At 38.1% G+C, this 18811-nt stretch overlaps 1 protein-coding gene across 3 annotated transcripts in view; it reads left to right on the top strand.

Annotated features, from left to right (window-relative positions):
- Positions 1-18811, top strand: part of LPA (lipoprotein(a)) — a 132751-nt gene that overhangs the window by 91766 nt on the left and 22174 nt on the right. The window lies entirely within an intron of this gene.

The following is an 18811-nucleotide window of genomic DNA, read 5'->3' as shown; positions in this document are numbered from 1 at the left end:
TAGTTATATCTCCTAATGCTATCCCTCCCCCCTCCTCCCACCCCATGACAGGCCCCAGTGTGTGATATTCCCCACTCTGTGTTCAGAAGTGTTTCCATTGTTCGATTCACCTATGGTGAGGAACATGCAGTTGATTTAGTTTTTCTGTCCTTGCGATGGTTTGCTCAGATGATGAACCAGCTTGCTTACATGTCCTACAAGGACCCTTGAACTCATCCTTTATGGCTGTATAGTATTCCATGGTGTATATGTACTTACATTTTCTTTGCATCAGTCTACAATTGATGGACATTGGGTTGATTCCAAGTCTTTGCTTTGTGTTGAAGGTACCTGAAACCGGCATTCATGTGCATGTGCCTTTATAGCAGCACGATTTATAATCCTTTGGGTATATACCCAGTAATGGGATGGCTGGGTCAAGTGGTATTTCTAGTTCTAGATCCTTGAGGAATTGCCACACTGTCTTCCACAATGGTTGAACTGGTTTACAGTCCCACCAACAGTGTGAAAGTGTTCCTATTTCTCCACATCCTCTCCAGCACCTGTTGTTTCCTGACTTTTTAATGATCGCCATTCTAACTGGTGTGAGTTGGTATCACATTGTGGTTTTGATTTCCATTTCTCTGATGGCCAGTGATGATGAGCATTTTTTCATGTGTCTATTGGCTGCATAAATGTCTTCTTTTGAGAAGTGTCTGTTCATATCCTTTGCCCACTTTTTGATGGGGTTGTTTGATTTTTTTCTTGTAAATTTGTTTATGTTTTTCATAGATTCTGGATATTAGCCCTTTGTCAGATGGGTAGATTGTAAAATTTTTCTCCCATTCTGCAGGTTGCTTGTTTACTCTGATGGTAGTTTCTTTTGCTGTGCAGAAGCTCTTTAGTTTAATTAGATCCCTTTTGTCAGTTTTGGCTTTTGTTGTCATTGCTTTTGGTGTTTTAGATGTGAAGTCCTTGCCCATGCCTATGTCCTGAATGGTATTGCCTAGGTTTTCTTCTAGGGTTTTTATGGTTTTCGGTCTAACATTTAAGACTTTAATCCATCTTGAATTAATTTTTGTATGAGTTGTAAGGAAGGAATACAGTTTCAGCTTTCTACATATGGCTAGCCAGTTTTCCCAGCAGCATTTATTAAATAGGGAATCCTTTCCCCATTTCTTGTTTTTGTCAGGTTTGTCAAAGATCAGATAGTTGTAGATGTGTGGTATTATTTCTGAGGGTTCTGTTTTGTTCCATTGATCTATATCTCTGTTTTGGTACCAGTACCATGCTGTTTGGGTTAATGTAGTCTCGTAGTATAGTTTGAAGTCGGGTAGTGTGATACCTCCAGCTTTGTTCTTTTGGCTTAGGATTGTCTTGGCAATGTGGACTCTTTTTTGGTTCCATATGAACTTTAAAGTAGTTTTTGCCAATTCTGTGAAGAAAGTCATTGGTAGCTTGATGGGGATGGCATTGAATCCATAAATTACCTTGGGCAATATGACCATTTTCATGACACTGTTTCTTCCTATCCATGAGCATGGAATGTTCTTCCATTTGTTTGTGTCCTCTTTTATTTCGTTGAGCAGTGGTTTGTAGTTCTCCTTGAAGAGGACCTTCACATCCCTTGTAAGTTGGATTCCTAGGTATTTTATTCTCTTTGAAGCAATTGTGAATGGGAGTATAGATTCTGGATATTAACCCTTTGTCAGATGGGTACATTGTAAAAATTTTCTTCCATTCTGTAGGTTGCCTGTTCACTCTGATGGTAGTTTCTTTTGCTGTGCAGAAGCTCTGTAGTTTAATTAGATCCCATTTGTCAACTTTGGCTTTTGTTGCCATTGCTTTTGGTGTTTTAGTCATGATTTGACTGTTTATCTGTTATTGGTGTATAGGAATGCTTGTGATTTTTGCACATTGATTTTGTATCCTGAGACTTTGCTGAAGTTGCTTCTCAGCTTAAGATTTTGGGCTGAGACAATGGGGTTTTCTAAATATACAGTCATGTCATCTGCAGAGACAATTTGACTTCCTCTTTTCCTAATTGAATACCTTTTATTTCTTTCTCCTGCCTGATTGCCCTGGCCAGAACTTTCAATACTATGTTGAATAGGAGTGGTGAGAAAAGGCATCCCTGTCTCATGCCAGTTTTCAAAGGGAATGCTTCCAGTTTTTGCACATTCAATATGATATTGGCGGTGGGTTTGTCATAAATAGCTCTTATTATTTTGAGATATGTCTCATCAATACCTAGTTTATTGAGAGTTTTTAGCAAGGAAGGCTGTTGAATTTTGTTGAAGGCCTTTGCTACATCTATTGAGATAATCATGTGATTTTTGTCTTTGGTTCTGTTTATATGATAAATTACATTTATTGATTCGCCTATGTTGAACCAGCCTTGCATCCCAGGGATGAAGCCAATTTGAACATGGAGGGTAAGCTTTTTGATGTGTTGCTGGATTTGGTTTGCCAGTATTTTATTGAGAATTTTCGTATCGATGTTCATCAGGGATATTGGTCTAAAATTCTCTTATTTTGTTGGGTATCTGCCAGGCTTTGGTATCAGGATGATGCTGGCCTCATAAAATGAGTTTGGGAGGATTCCCTCTTTTTCTATTGATTGGAATAGTTTCAGAAGAATTGGTACCAGCTCCTCTTTGTACCTCTAGTAGAATTTGGCTGTGAATCTTTCCGGTCCTGGACTTTTTATGGTTGGTAGGCTCTTAATTATTGCCTCACTTTCAGAGCCTGTTATTGGTCTATTCAAGGATTCAGCTTCTTTGTGGTTTAGTCTTGGGAGGGTGTATGTGTCCAGGAATGTATCCATTTCTTCTAGATTTTCTAGTTTATTTGCATAGAGGTGTTTATAGTATTCTCTGATGGTAGTTTGTATTTCTGTGGGATCAGTGGTGATATCCCTTTATCATTTTTTATTGCATCTATTTGATTCTTTTCTCTTTTCTTCTTTATTAGTCTTGCTAGCGATCTGTCAATTTTGTTGATCTTTTTTAAAAAATCAGCTCCTGGATTCATTGAGTTTTTGAAGGGTTTTTTATGTCTCTATCTCCTTCAGTTTTGCTCTGATCTTAGTTATTTCTTGCCTTCTGTTAGCTTTTGAATGTGTTTGCCCTTGCTTCTCTAGTTCTAATTGTGACGTTAGGGTGTCAATTTTAGATCTTTCCTGCTTTCTCTTGTGGGCATTTGGTGCTATAAATTTCCCTCTACCCACTGCTTTAAATGTGTCCCAGAGATTCTGGTATGTTGTATCTTTGTTCTCATTGGTTTCAAAAAACATCTTTATTTCTGCCTTCATTTTGTTATGTACCCAGTACACATTCAGGAGCAGGTTGTTCAGTTTCCATGCATTTGAGCAGTTTTGAGTGAGTTTATTAATCCTGAGTTCTAGTTTGATTGCACTTTGGTCTGAGAGACAATTTGTTATAATTTCTGTTCTTTTACATTTGCTGAGGAATGCTTTATTTCCAATTAAGTGGTCAATTTTGGAATAAGTGTGATGTGGTGATGAGAAGAATGTATATTCCATTGATTTGGGGTAGAGAGTTCTGTAGATGTCTATTAGGTCTGCTTGGTGCAGAACTGTGTTCAATTCCGGGATATCTTTGTTAACTTTCTGTCTCATTGATCTGTCTAATGTTGACAGTGGGGTGTTAAAGTCTCCCATTATTATTGTGTGGGAATCTAAGTCTCTTTGTAGGTCTCTAAGGACTTGCTTTATGAATCTGGGTGCTCCTGTATTGGATGCATATATATTTAGGATTGTTAGCTCTTCTTGTTGAATTGATCCCTTTACCATTATCTAATGGCCTTCTTTGTCTCTTTTGATCTTTATTGATTTAAAGTGTTTTATCAGAGAATAGGATTGTGACCCCTGCATTTTTTTTTTGTTTTCCATTTGCTTGGTAGAACTTCCTCCATCCCTTTATTTTGAGCCTATGTGTGTCTCTACACCTGAGACGGGTCTCCTGAATATAGCACAGTGATGAGTCTTGACTCTTTATCCAATTTGCCAGTCTGTGTCTTTTAATTGGAGCATTTAGCCCATTTACATTTAAGGTTAATATTGTTATATGTGAATTAGATTCTGTCATTATGATGTTAGCTGGTTATTTTGCTCATTCATTGATGCAGTTTCTTCCTAGCATTGATGGTCTTTACAATTTGGCATGTTTTTGCAGTGACTGGAACGGGTTGTTCCTTTCCATGTTTAGTGCTTCCTTCAGGAGCTTTTGTAAGGCAGGCCTGGTGGTGACAAAGTCTTTCAGCTTTTGATTGTCTGTAGAGGATTTTATTTCACCTTCACTTATGAAGTTAGTTTGGCTGGATATGAAATTCTGGGTTGAAAATTCTTTCTTTAAGAATGTTGAATATTGGCCCCCACTCTCTTCTGGCTTGTAGAGTTTCTGCTGAGTGATCCGCTGTTAGTCTGATGGGCTTCCCTTTGTGGGTAACCCAACCTTTCTCTCTGGCTGCCCTTAACATTTTTTCCTTCATTTCAACTGTTGTAAATCTGACAATTATGTGTCTTGGAGTTGCTCTTCCCGAGGAGTATCTTTGTGTCGTTTTCTGTATTTCCTGAATTTGAATGTTGGCCTGTCTTGGTAGGTTGGGGAAGTTCTCCTGGATAATATCCTGAAGAGTGTTTTCCAACTTGGTTCCATTCTCCCTGTCACTTTCAGGTACACCAGTCAGACAAAGATTTGGTCTTTTCACATAGTCCCATATATCCTGGGGGATTTGTTTATTTCTTTTTACTCTTTTTTCTCTAAACTTCTCTTCTTGCTTCACTTCATTCATTTGCTCTTCAGTCATTGATACCCTTTCTTCCACTTGATCGAATCAGCTACTGAAGCTTGTGCATGTGTCACGTAGTGCCATGGTTTTCAGCTCCATCAGGTCCTTTAAGGTCTTCTCTACATTGTTTATTCTAGTTAGCCATTCGTCTAGTCTTTTTTCAAGGTTTTTAGCTTCTTTGGGATGGGTTCGAACATCCTCCTTTAGCTCAGAGAAGTTTGTTATTACCGATAGTCTGAAGCCTTCTCTCAACTCTTCAAAGTCATTCTCCATCCAGCTTTGTTCTGTTGCTGGTGAGGAGCTGCATTCCTTTGGAAGAAAAGAGGTGCTCTGATATTTAGAATTTTCAGCTTTTTGGCTCTGGTTTCTCCCCATCTTTGTGGTTTTATCTACCATTGGTTCTTGATGATGGTGACATACAGATGGGGTTTTGGTGTGGATGTCCTTTCTATTTGTTAGTTTTCCTTCTAACAGTCAGGACCCTCAGCTGCAGGTCTGTGGGAGTTTGCTGGAGGTCCACTCCAGACCCTGTTTGCCTGGGTATCACCAGTGGAGGCTGCAGAGCAGCAAATATTGCAGAATGGCAAATGTTGCTGCCTGATCCTTCCTCTGGAAGCTTCATCTCAGAGGGGCACCCGGCTGTATGAGGTGTCAGTCAGCCCCTACTGGGAGGTGTCTCCCAGTTAGGCTACTCAGGGGTCAGAGACCCACTTGAGGAGATAGTCTGTCTGTTCTCAGATCTCAAACTCCATGCTGGGAGAACCACTACTCTCTTCCAAACTGTCAGACAGGGACGTTTAAGTGTGCAGAGGTTTCTGCTGCCTTTTGTTTGGCTATGCCCTGCCCTCAGAGGTGGAATCTACAGAGGCAGGCAGGCCTTCTTGAGCTGTGTTGTGCTCCACCCATTTCGAGATTTCCGGCCACTTTGTTTACCTACTCAAGCCTCAGCAATGACAGACCCCCTCCCAAAGCCTTGCTGCTGCCTTGCAGTTCAATCTCAGACTGCTGTGCTAGCAGTGAGTGAGGCTCCACGGGTGTGGGACCATCCAAGCCAGGCACAGGATATAATCTCCTGGTGTGCTGTTTGCTAAGACCATTGGAAAGGCACAGTATTAGGGTGGGAGTCTCCCCATTTTCCAGGTACATCTGTCACGGCTTCTATTGGCTAGGAAAGGGAATTCCCCAACCCCCTGTGCTTCTCAGGTGAGACAATGCCCTGCCCTGCTTCAGCTCATGCTCTGTGGACTGCATCCACTGTCTGACAAACCCCAGTGAGATGAACCCAGTACCTTAGTTGGAAATGCAGAAATCACCCGTCTTCTGTGTCGCTCACGCTGGGAGCTGTGGGCTGGAGCTGTTCCTATTCAGCCATCTTGGAACCTCCCCTTTCTCGTGATCACAAGATCCCACAATAGGCTATCTGCAGGCTGAGGAGCAAAGAGAGTCAGTCTGAATTCCAAAACTGAAGAAATTGGAGTCTGATGTTCAAAGGCAGGAAACATCCACACCGAAGAAAGATGTAGAATATTCAGCGTTCTTCAAGAAAATAATTTTCAACACAGAATTTCATATCCAGCCAAACTAAACTTTATAAGCAAAAGAGAAGTAAAACCCTTTACAAATAAGCAAATGCTGAGGAATTTTGTTACCACCAGGCCTGCCTTACAAGAGCACTTCAGGCCTGCCTGAAGAAAGCACTAAATATGGAAAGGAAAAGCCAGTACCAGCCACTGCAAAAACACACCAAATTGTAAACACCATCAACACTATAAAGAAACTGCATCAACTAATGGGCAAAATAACCTGCTAGCATCATAATGACAGGATCAAATTCACACATAACAATATTAACCTTATGTATAAATGGGCTAAATGCCCCAATTAAAAGACACAGACTGGGAAATTGAATAAAGGGTCAAGACCCATTGTTGTGCTGTATTCAGAAGACCCATCTAAGGTGAAAAGACATGTGTGGGCTCAAAATAAAGAAATGAAGGAATATTTACCAAGCAAATGGAAAGAAAATAAAAAGGAGGGGCTGCAATCCTAGTCTCTGATGAAGCAGACTTTAAACCATCAAAGATCAAAAGAGACAAAGAAGAGCAATGCATAATGGTAAAAGGATGAGTGCAACAAGAAGATCTCACTATCCTAATTATATATGCACGCAATACAGGAGCACTCAAATTCATAAAGCAAGTTCTTAGAAACCTACAAAGAGACTTAGACTTCCACACAAAAATAGTGGGAGTTTTTAACACCCCACAGCCAATATTAGATCAATGTGACAGAAAATTAACAAGGATATTCAGGACTTGAACTCAGTTCTGGACCAAGCTGACCTAATAGACATCTACAGAACTCACCACCCCAAATCAACAGGATATACATTCTTCTCAGCACCACATCACACTTAGTCTAAAATTGACCACATAATTGGAAGTAAAACACTCCTCAGCAAATGCCAAAGAATAGAAATCATAACAAATAGTCTCTCACACCAAAGTGCAATCAAACTAGAACTCAGGATTAATAAACTCACTCAAAACCACACAACTACATGGAAACTGAACAACCTGCTCCTGAATTACTACTGGGTAAATAACAAAATTAAGGCAGAAATAAATAAGTTCTTTGAAACCAATAAGAACAAAGACACAATGTGCCAGAATCTCTGGGACACATTTAAATCACTGTTTAGAGGGAAATTTATAGCACTAAATGCCCACAGGAGAAAGTGGGAAAGATCTAAAATCAACACCCTAACATCACAATTAAAAGAACTAGAGAAGCAAGAGCAAACAAATACAAAAGCTAGCAGAAGACAAGAAATAACTAACATCAGAGCAGAACTGAAGGAGATAAAGACACAAAAAAACCCTTTAAAAAATCAATAAATCCAGGAGCTGGTTTTTTGAAAAGATTAACAAAATAGATAGAACACTAGCCAGACAAATAAAGAAGAAAATAGAGAAGAATCAAATAGGCACAATAAAGAATAATAAAGGGGATATCACCACTGATGCCACAGAAATACAAACTACCATCAGAGAATACTTTAAACACCTCTATGCAAATAAAATAGAACATCTAAAAGAAATGGATAAATTCCTGGATACATACACCCTCCCAAGACTAAACCGGGAAGAAGTCAAATCCCTTAATAGACCAATAACAAGTTTTGAAATTGAGGTAGTAATTAATAGCCTACCAACCAAAAAAAGCCCAGACCATAGGGATTAACAGTCAAATTCTACCAGAGGTACAAAGAAGAGCTAGCACCATTCCTTCTGAAAGCATTCCAAACAATATTATCTCAATAGATGCAGAAAAGGCCTTTGATAAAATTCAATACCCAAACATGCTAAAAACTCTTAATAAACTAGGTATTGATGGAGTATGTCTCAAAATAATAAGAGCTATTTATGACAAACCCTTAGCCTATATCATACCGAATAGGCAAAAGCTGGAAGCATTCCCTTTGAAAACCAGCACAAGACATGAATGCCCTCTCTCACCACTCCTATTCAACATAGTATTGGAAGTTCTGTCCAGGATAATCAGGCAAGAGAAAGAAGTAAAGTGTATTCAAATAGGAAGAGAGGAAGTCAAATTGTTTCTGTTTGCAGATGACATGACTGAATATTTAGAAAACCCTATCATCTCAGCCCAAAATCTCCTTAAGCTGATAAGCAACTTCAGCGAAGTCTCAGAACACAAAATCAATGTGGAAAAATCACAAGCGTTCCTATACACCAATAACAGACAGAGAGCCAAATCATGATGAGCTCCCATTCACAATTGCTACAAAGAGAATAAAATATGCCTAGGAATACAACTTACAAGGGATGTAAAGGACTTCTTCAAGGAGAACTACAAACCACTGCTCAAGGAAATAAGACTGGACACAAACAAATGGAAAAACATTCCATGCTAATGAACTGGAGGAATCAATATTATGAAAATGGCCATACTGCCCAAAGTAATTCATAGATTCCATACTATCCCCATCAAGCTACCATTGATTTCTTCACAGAATTAGAAAAAGCTATTTTAAATTTCATATGGAATCAAAAAAGTGCCTGTATATCCAAGACAATCCTAAGCAAAAAGAACAAAGCTGGAGGCATCATGCTACCTGATGTCAAAATATACTACAAGGTTACAGGAACAAAAACAGCATGGTATGGTATTGGTACCAAAACAGATATATAGAGCAATGAAACAGAACAGAGGCCTCAGAAATAACACCACACAAATGGTGTTGGGAAAACTTGCTAACCATATGCTGAAAACTGAAACTGGACCCCTTCCTTACACCTTATACAAAAACTAACTCAAGATAGATTAAAGAATTAAATGTAAGACCTAAAACCATAAAAACCCTAGAAGACACTTTGGGAGGTCGAGGTGGGCAGATCATGAGGTCAGGAGATAGAGACCATTCTGGTTAACATGGTGAAACCCCATCTCTACTAAAAATACAAAAAAAATAGCTGGGTGTATTGGTGGGTGCCTGTAGTCCCAGCTACTCAGGAGGCTGAGGCAGGAGAATGGTGTGAACCCAAGAGGTGGAGCTTGCAGCAAGCCAAGATTGCACCACTGCACTCCAGCCTGGGTGACAGAGTGAGACTCTATCTCAAAAAACAACAACAACAACAACAACAAAAAAAACCTAGAGGAAAACATAGGCAATACCATCCAGGACATAGGCATGGGAGATGACTTCATGACTAAAACACCAAAAGCAATGGCAACAAAAGCCAAAATTGACAAATGAGATCTAATTAAAATAAAGAGCTTCTGCACAGCAAAAAACTATCATCAGAGTGAACAAGCAACCTACAGAATGGTAGAAAATTTTTGCAATCTATCCATCTGACAAAGGGCTAATGTTTAGAATGTACAAGCAACTTAAACAAATGTACAAGAAGAAAAAAACCCATCAAAAAGTGGGTGAAGGGTATGAACAGACACTTCTAACAAGAAGACCTTTTTGTGGCCAACAAACATGAAAAAAAGCTCATCATCTCTAGTCATTAGAGAAATACAAATCTAAACCACAATGAGATACCATCTCATGCCAGTTAGAATTGTGATCATTAAAAAGTCAGGAAACAACAGATGCTGAAGAGAATATGGAGAAATAGGAACATTTTTACACTGTTGGTGGGAGTGTAAATTAGTTCATCCATTGTGGAAGACAGTGTGGTGATTCCTCAAGGATCTAGAACAAGAAATACCATCTGACCTAGCCATCCCATTATTGGGTATATACCCAAAGGATTATAAATCATTCTACAATAAAGACACATACACGCATATGTTTATTGTAGCACTATTCACAATAGCAGAAACTTGGAACCAACTAAAATGCCCATCAATGATAGACTAGATAAAGAAAATGTGGCACATATACACCATGGAATACTACACAGTCATGAAAAAGGATGAGTTCCTGTCCTTGGCAGGGACATGGATGAAGCTGTAAACCATCATTCTCAGCAAACTAACACAAGAACAGAAAACCAAACACCATATGTTCTCACTCATAAGTGTGAGTTGAACAATGAGAACACATGGACACAGGGAGGGGAACATTACACACAGAGGCCTGTTGGGGAGTTGAGGCTAGGGGAGGGATTGGATTCGGAGAAATACCTAATGTAGATGATGGGTTGATGAGTGCAGCAAACCACCATGACACGTGTATACCTATGTAACAAACCCGCACGTTCTGCACATGTATCCCAGAACTTAAAGTATAATAATAATAATAAGATGATACAGAACTGCAGAATGAATAAGAACTCACCAAACATCTGCTGCCTTCAGGAGACTCATCTAAGACATAAGGACTCACATAAACTTAAAGTAAATGGGTGGAAAAAGGCATTTCATGCAAATGGACACCAAAAGCTAGCAGGAGTAGCTATTGTTGTATCAGACAAAGTAAACTTTAAAGCAACAGTGGTTAAAAGAGACAAATAGGGTCATTATATAATGGTAAAAGACCTTGCCCAACAGGAAAAATATCACAATCCTAAACGTATATGCATCCAACACTGGAGCTCCCAAATATGTAAAATAATTACTACTAGACCTAAGAAATGAGATAGCAACACAATAATAGTGAGGAACTTCAATAGTCCACTGACAGCACTAAACAGGTCGTCAAGACAGAATGTCAACAAAGAAACAATAGATTTAAAGTATACCTTGGAACTAATGGACTTAACAGATATATACAAAACATTTTACCCAATAACCATAGAATACACATTCTATTCAACAACACATGGTACTTTCTCCAAGATAGACCATATGATAAGCCATAAAATGAACCTCAATAAATTTAAGAAAATCGAAATTATATCAGGCACTCTCTTAGACCACAGTAGAATAAACCTGGAAACCAACTCCAAAAGGAACCTTCAAAACCATGCAAATACATGGAAATTAAATAACCTACTCCTGAATGAGCACTGGATCAAAAACAAAATCAAAATAGAAATTTAAAAATTATTTGAACTGAATGACAATAATGACACAATCTATCAAAACTTCTGGGATACAGCTAAGGTGGTGCTAAGAGGACAATTCACAGCCCTAAATGCCTACATCAAAAAGTCTGAAAGAGGACAAACAGACAATCTAAGGCTGCACCTCAAGGAACTAAAGAAATAAGAACACACCAACCCCCAAACAAGAAAGGAAATAATCAAGATTTTAGAGTAGAACTAAGTAAAATTGAAATAAAAAATACAACAGATAAATCAAACAAAAGCTGGTTCTTTGAAAATATTAATAAAATTGATAGACCATTAGCAAGATTAACCAAGTAAAGAAGATAGAAAATCCAAATGACTTCACTGAGAAACAAAACAGGAGATATTCCAACTGACACCACTGAAATACAAAAGATCATTTGAGGCTACTGTGAACACCTTCACACGCAAATAAACTAGAAAACCTAGAAGAGATAGATAAATTCCTGAAAAAATACAACCGTCCTAGCTTAAATCAGGGAGAAGTAGATACTTTGAACAGACCAATAACATGCAGCAAGATTGAAACAGTAATTTAAAAATTACCAACAAAAAATGTCCAGGACCAGATGGATTCACAGTAGAATTCTACCAGACATTCAGAGGATTGGTACCAATCTTTTTGACACTATTCCACAAGATGGAGAAAGAAGGAACCTTCCCTAATTCATTCTATGAAGCCAGCATCACCCTAATACCAAAACCAGAAAAGGACACAACTAAAAAAGAAAACTACTGACTGATATCCTTGATGAACATAGATGTTAAAATCTTCAATAAAATGCTAGCTAACAGAATGCAACAACATATTAAAAAGATAATCCACCATGATCAAGTGGATTTCATACCAGGGATGAAGGGATGGTTTAACATATGCAAGTCAATAAATGTGATATGCCACATAAACAGAATTAAAAATAAACATCACATGACCATCTCAAAAGGTGCAGAAAAATCATTTGACAAAATACAACATCCCTTTATGATTAAAACCTTCTGCAGAATTGGCATACAATTGACATACCTTAATGTAATAAAAACCATCTATGACAAACCCACAGCCAACATAATACTGAATGGGGAAAAGTTGAAAGCATTCCCTCTGAGAATGAGAAGAAGACAAGGATGCCCACTCTCATCACTCCTCTTGAACATAGTACTGGAAGTCCTAGCCAAAGCAATCAGACAAGAGCAAGAAATAAAGGGCATCCAAATTGGTAAAGAAGAAGCCAAACTGTCCCTGTTTGCTGATGATATTATAGTTTACCTTGAAAACCTTAAGGACTCCTCCAGAAAGCTCCTAGAACTGATAAAAGAATTCAGCAAAGTTTCCGGATACAAGATTAACATACACAAATCGTAGCTCTTCTATATGCCAACAGAGATCAAGTAGAAAATCAATCAAGAACTCAACCTCTTTTAAAATAGCTGCAATAAAAAAAAAAAAACTTAGGAATATACCTAACAAAGGACTCAAAAGACCTCTACAAGGAAAACTACAAAACACTGCTGAAAGAAATCATAGACAACACAAACAAATGGAGACGCATCACATGCTCATGGATGGGTAGAATCAATACTGTGAAAATGAGCATAATGCCAAAAGCAATCTACAAGTTCAATGCAATCTTGATAAAAAATACCACCATCATTTTTCACAGAGTTAGAAAAACACAATTCTAAAATTCATATAGAATCAACAAAGAGCCCACATAGCCAAAGCCAGACTAAGCAGAAAGAACAAATCTGGAAGCATCACGCTACATGATTTCAAACTATACTACAAAGCCATGGTCACCAAAACAGTGTGGTACTGGTATAAAAATAGGCAGATAGACCAATGGAACAGAATAGAGAACCCAGAAGTAAACCCAAATACTTACAGCCAACTCATCTTCAATAAAGCAAACAACAACCTAAAGTGGAGAAAACACACCCTTTTCAACAAATGGTGCTGGGATAATTAGCTAGTGACATGTAAGAGAATGAAACTGGATCCTCATCTCTCATTGTGTACAAAAAATCAGCTCAAGATGGATTAAGGACTTAAACCAAAGATCTGAAACTATAAAAATTCTAGAAGACATCATTGGAAAAATCCCTCTAGACGTTGGCTTAGGCAAGAATTTCATGACCAAAAACCCAAAAGCAAATCCAATAAAAACAAAGATAAATAGTTGGGACCTAATTAAACTAAAGAGCTTTTGCACAGCAAAAGGAACAGTCAGCAAACAGACAACCCACAGAATGGCAGAAAATCTTTACAATCTATACATCTGACAAAGGACTAATATCCAGAATCTACAACGAACTCAAACAAATCAGTAAGAAAAAAACAAACAATTCCATCAAAAAGCGAGCTAAGGATATGAATAGACAATTCTTAAAAGAAGATATACCAAAGGCCAACAAACATATGAAAAACTGCTCAACATCACTAATGACCAGGGAAATGCAAATCAAAACCACAATGTGATACCACCTTACTCCTGCATGAATGGTCATAATCAAAAAACAGTAGGTGTTGGCATGGATGCATCAAACAGGGAACACTTCTACACTGCTGTTGGGAATATAACTAGTACAGCCGCAATGAAAAACAGTGTGGAGATTCCTTAAAGAACTGAAAGTAGGACTACCATTTGATTCAGCAATCTCACTACTGGGTGAAAATAAGTCATTACTTGAAAAAGATACTTGCACATGCATGTATATAGCAGCATAATTCACAATTGCAAAATCATGGAATCAACCCAAATGTCCATCAATCAACGAGTGAATAAAGAAACTCTGATATATATATATATATATATATATATATAAAATATATATCTCATATCATATATATGTATATATATATATATATATATGGTGGAATACCACTACATCATATATATGTATACTACTACATCATATATATATATGAATACTACATCTCATATATATATATATATGATGGAATACTACTCATCCATAAAAAGGAATGAATTAACAGCATTTGCAATTACCTGGATGAGATTGGAGACTATTATTCTAAGTGAGCTAAGTGAACTAACTCAGGAATAGAAAACCAAACATCGTTTGTTCTCACTAATATGTGGGAGCTAAGTTATGAGGATGCAAAGGCATAAAGATGATTCAATGGACTTTGAGGACTTAGGGGAAAAGTAGGAGGGGTGCGAAGGATAAAAGACAACAAATATGGTGCAGTGTGTACTGCTCAGGTGATGGGTGCACCAAGATCTCACAAATCTCCACTAAAGAACTTACTTATCTTGCAGTGAGCCGAGATCGTGCCTCTGCACACCAGCCTGGGCGACAGAGCAAGACTCCATCTCAAAAAATAAAAACAAAAAAGAACTTACTCGTGTAACCAAATACTACCTGTAACCCAATAACTTACGGAAAAAAATAAGATAATAAAAAAGAAAAAAGCACAATCAACCTAGTATGCTATGTTTGCAAAAAAAAAAAAAAAAAAAAAAATTCTTAAACATGTATGCTATATAAGCACCTATTATCTCCCCACAAAAGAAAAAGACCCTGCAAAAGTAGAAGACTCTTTCAGCATAAGACTTCTATAATAAAAGATGTTGAAGAATGCTATGTGGGTAGAAGAAAAATAATATCTAATAGGAACTGGTATTAAAACCATAAACTAGTATTAAAACCAAAAAATTTATCAGTAAATGTAATACAAAATACCCAAGAATGATACCCTGCATACTACAAAACAATGTTGAGGAAAACAAATAAAAGATCTAAATAAAGATATACCATGTGGCTGGGACTGGTGGCTCATGCCTGTAATCTCAGCACTTTGGGAGGCTGGGGTGGATGGATCACCTGAGGTCAGGAGTTCAAGACCAGCCTGACCAACATGGTGAAACCCTGTTTCTACTAAAAATGCAAAAATTAGCTGGGTGTGGTGGCACATGCTTGTAATCCCAGCTACTGGGGAGGCTGAGGCAGAAGAATCACCTGAACCCAGGAGGTGGAGGTTATAGTGAGCCGAGATCGCACCATTGAGCAACTGCAGCCTGGACAACAAGAGCAAAACTCCGCCTCGAAAAAAAAAATATATATATATGTGTGTGTGTGTGTGTGTGTGTGTGTGTGTACATATATGTGTGTGTGTACATATATATACCATGCTTTTAGATTAAAAGACTCAGTATCACTTCTCGTTAAATTGATCTTTGGATTCGACCCACATCTAATCAGAATTCCATCACTAATATATATATGTATTTTTAAAGTGATAACATTTATATGTTAGAACCACAAAGACAATCTTTAAAAAGAAGAAAAAAAGTTGGAGAACTTTTATAACACAATTTAAAGATTTCTAAAGGGACAATAATCAAGACATGTGATATTGGCCAGAGGCCATGTGTCTTGCCTGTAATTCCATCACTCTGGGAGTCTGAAGCAGGAGGAGCACTTGAGTCCAGGAGTTCTAGACCAGCCTGGGCAATATAGCAAGAGCCTGTGTCTACAAAAAATAATTTAAAAAGAACTAGTAAGTGTGGTGCCATGAACCTGTAGTCTCAGCTATTAGGGAGGCTGGGGTGGGAGGATCGCTTGAGCCCAGGAGGTTGATGCTGAAGTGAGCCGAGATCATGCTGCTGATCTCCAGTCTGGTTGACAGAGCAAGATCCTCTTTCTCTCTCTCTCTCAAAATAGAAAAAAGACACATAATATTAGCAAAAAAGCATACAAACATAAAAAAGATGATTTAGAAGCAGACCCACATATACACGTTCAATTGATTTTCAATATACCTGGCAAAGAAATTCAATGGAGAAATAAATTATTTCCAAAACTATGGTTTTAGCTATCTGTAGCTATCCACACAGAAAATAAAACAAAACCTGGCCTTGACTTCTGCTTTCTAGTTCAAATTAATTTCAAATAGTTCTTAGACCTACATATAAGAGCAACACTGCAGCTGAAATTAAAACAAAAAACAAAAAACAAAAAAAAACAAAAAAAAAAACTTCTACAAAAGAACTAACCTTTACAACTTAGGGGAAGGCAAAATTATTGAGGCTGGACCCAGAAAACCCTATCTATAAAGAAAAACCAGTTATAATTTGGGATTTCATAAAATGAAATCTTAAGTTCACCCAATATCACTGTTAAGAAAGTAAATAGGCAAGTAACACACTGGAAGAAAATCCTCTCAGTCGGTATATCTGACAAATGGCTTGTATCCATAGTATAGAAACATGTCTCCCACTCACTAATCAGAGGACAAGCAACCTGATCAAAATGGGCAACAGACCGAGTAGGCATTTCACAGGGAAGAATGGACACATAGCCAATAATTACCTGAAGAAGTGCTCAATATCTCAGCCATCAAAAATCAAGAATTACAACCATCATTAGACATCACCAAACACCCAATGGATATGGATATCATTAAGAGGACACAACAATAAATGGTGTCACTGATGTGGAGCTAGATTATAAAACTCTTACCATATGCTGGTGGAAGATCAAAATGATACAACAAATTAAAAAATCAGTCAGATGGTTTCTTATAAAGTTCCATCAATATGCATCTATCTTACAAACTTGCAATTCTATTCCTGAATATTTACCCCAAGGAAATGAAAAAATAAGTCCACAAAGAGTTGTATATGAATATTTATAGCAGCCTTACTTATTATAATCCAAACTGTAAAAATAACTTCAATGTTCATCAATAACAAAATGAAAAAATAATTTGCAACCTACTGGTACACATGAATACTATTCAGCACTGATTCTCTCAAATAGCATGGATGGAACTCAAAAATATACTCAGGAAAGAAGCCATGTATATTCTGTATGAGTTCATTTACATGAGGCTCCAAAAGAGGAAAAACTAATTTCTGGTGAAAGAAACCAATGTATTTGCCTCTGGCAGTGGCAAGGGGGTAGCAGAGATTAATTGGGTAGGGACTCGAGAGAGTTTCTGGGGTCACAGAAATGTTCTGTGTGGTGATGGGAGTTTGGGTTCCACAGGTATAGGTGTTGATCCAAACTCATCAAACAAACAACATTACAGATGTGTGCATCTCACTCTATGGGAAAGTATACCTCAACTGTAAAAAGAGCAGAAATTTCTTTTAAACCTTCAACCTTTTAGCACATCCAGTTGCTTGGAGAACCAGCTTCCTCAAATGGGAGTCTAGGCTTGAGACTAAGTCACATGCATAGAGCCTCTAAACTTTCCCATGGCGCATAAGAGGTTGCAAGTTTTCTCGGAGAGCTGCAGGTTATTAATCTGAGGATTCTGACAAGTTGGGTCAACGTTCCTAGGAGGCATGAGTGGGAGTACATTCTCTAAGATCCCTCCACCCCGGGATCCTTGCCTTCTGTGCCTCTTACTCCATTGTTTTCTGACTTCTCTGTAGCCACTCGACCTCTTCAGATCCCATAGTCTACCCAGCCGACGACCTTTATGCCTTGGGTCCCACTGTTCTTTCTCCTCATCCTCCATCCCCTCAGTTCTGAAGCGGCTGCGGCCAGCAGAGGATGAACTGAGAACAGGAGAGGAGGTCCTGCCCAGGAACCCATGCTAGAGAAATGGCATCCTCTCTGGGAGCTAGTTTTTTAGGGCAGGTTTCATAAGTCTTGTAAACCCAAACGCACTTGATCTACCTGATTTGTTATTTACAGTAATACTATTTTCATAATTGCTTTTCACTGTAAAAGCAGCGCCTTTTAGCTACACTGTGAGTACATAAAGGGGCTGGCCTGGGAATGGTGTCATGTTGGATGTCATTTCTTCCATGAAGTAATATATATTAGTTCCAATTTACATGTTACTGCAGAGTCCTAGAGAGAGGTACAAAGAACGAGACAGATATCAATACATTTTTATGTGCATTAAAAAAATCTAAGGCCAGGTGCAGTGGCTCACGCCTGTAATCCCAGCACTTTGGGAGTCCGAAGTAGGCGGATCACAAGGTCAGGAGATTGAGACCATCCTGGCTAACATGGTGAAACCCTGTCTCTACTAAAAATACAAAAAATTAGCCAGGCGTGGTGGCGGGAGCCTGTAGTCCCAGCTACTTGGGAGGTTGAGGCAGGAGAATGGCGTAAACCCGGGAGGCGGAGCTTGCAGTGAGCTGAGATCCGGCCACTGCACTCCAGCCTAGGCAAGAGAGCCAGACTCCGCCTCAAAAAAAAAAAAAAAAAAATCTAAAATACACTCTTCAAAATCTATGTCATTTATTCTGAAGGCATGCAGTTGGAAGGAGGAAGATATTCTGAATTCTTCTTGTATACGTTTATGTATGATCTCAGTATTTATATGGATCATAGACCAATTTTGATATTTTAAAATACAAATTATAATCTATCTTGGAAATTTACATGGTTCTTTAGAACTTGAGGACCATTTTTGCTTTTGAGAATATTATTATTATTGTACCTAAAATGGGAATATTACAATGTCACTTTTTAACACTTTGTTATAA

Source organism: Papio anubis, chromosome 6 (assembly GCF_008728515.1).
Source record: "Papio anubis isolate 15944 chromosome 6, Panubis1.0, whole genome shotgun sequence".
In the NCBI taxonomy this organism is placed as follows: Eukaryota; Metazoa; Chordata; class Mammalia; order Primates; family Cercopithecidae; genus Papio; species Papio anubis.
This window is presented reverse-complemented; position numbering and strand designations above follow the sequence as displayed.